Here is a 1,367-nt window from a genome sequence, read left to right as displayed (position 1 = left end):
AACTGAACTTAGCGGCAACTTTGAAGGACCTGCCCTGGAAGAGTAAGAGACATTTCCTTAAGTCACTCAAATGAGAGATTTCTCATCCAAGGACACTCCCACCAACAGTGTAAAAGCGTTCCTATTACAGACATGAACCACTGCACCCAGCCGGATAATTTATAAATTGATTTTTATACACTAAATTTTCACTTTACAAATTTATAAGTGATTTTCATATTTATAAGCGATTTTCAATTTATAAGCGAAAATCATAAGCGATTTTCCATGTTCTTAGGTAGTCTTTGGTGATAAGATGTTAATGACCACACATATCAGATTATATGACACTTTCTTTAATTAATTCCTTGCTGTTAGACATTTTTTGGGTTGCTTCTGATTTTTTGCTAATACAAACCTGCTTTAAGGAACATTGCTATTTACCTTTGGATAAATTTCCTTAAAAGAAATAAATCACTGTGTCAAATGTATAAGCCCATTTAAAGCTCTTGATACATATTGCCAACGCCCTGCAGAAAGTTTGTATCAATTTGCACTCCTGCCAACTGGGTATGGCAGTGCCCTTTTTACTGAAGCTTTGCCAAGCCATAGTCACTCTGTTATAACTCAGCTCAGGCAAACACTTCATGTCATTATTCCTGTAATGCTTAGAAAGAAGAGGGCAAGAGCCACAGTGCTGGTAAGTGTGTGTGTGTGCGTGCACGCGCGTGTGTGTGTTTATAGGGGTGCTGTTACAGCGGAGATTTGCCAGAGCAGTTTGTAGGCTGGAAGTGGGGGGAGAAAGGTGACAATTAAAGCAACTTGAGCCAGTCTGGACTTTAACAGGGCACACTTGGCACTTGGTAAGAGGACACAGGACACACTGCCTTATCTTTCTGTCATTCCATGATGTTAGACTTTCTGCCCAACACGTTTCCAAAGTCAGAGTTCCTTAGCTTTTGGTACCTCAGAGGGTGGCTTTTAAAGCCTTGGATAAATATAGGAAACAGATTTATGTTCAGAGCCAGGGATAAGATCTTTTCAACCAATAAGTCCTCTGAAATGAAATCCATCCATCTGATCCTAAATCCCATCTAAAGTAATTTTCATAAAATTGAGAACGTATTTGAGTACAGTGCTTCTTACTTGAATGAAGGAAAAAATATGGTTTCCAAGGGAAAGGGGGGAAAAAAGCTTGTATTCAAATGTGGAGAAAACACTCCTCGGCCTCCCAAACCAGGTAGGTTCTGGTTCTAAAAGGCCCCAAAGCAAATGAACTATGTGTCAGTAGAATGACCTTTGTGTGGCTCCCTTTTGCTGCTGTAGTCACTGATGCAGCTACAAACCAGAGCGCATACAGATGGTCCTCCAGCATTGCCACGAGCACC

The sequence above is a fragment of the Mandrillus leucophaeus genome, unplaced genomic scaffold (genome assembly GCF_000951045.1).
Source record: "Mandrillus leucophaeus isolate KB7577 unplaced genomic scaffold, Mleu.le_1.0 Scaffold64, whole genome shotgun sequence".
NCBI classification, from domain to species: Eukaryota; Metazoa; Chordata; class Mammalia; order Primates; family Cercopithecidae; genus Mandrillus; species Mandrillus leucophaeus.
Note: the sequence above shows the minus strand (reverse complement) of the source record.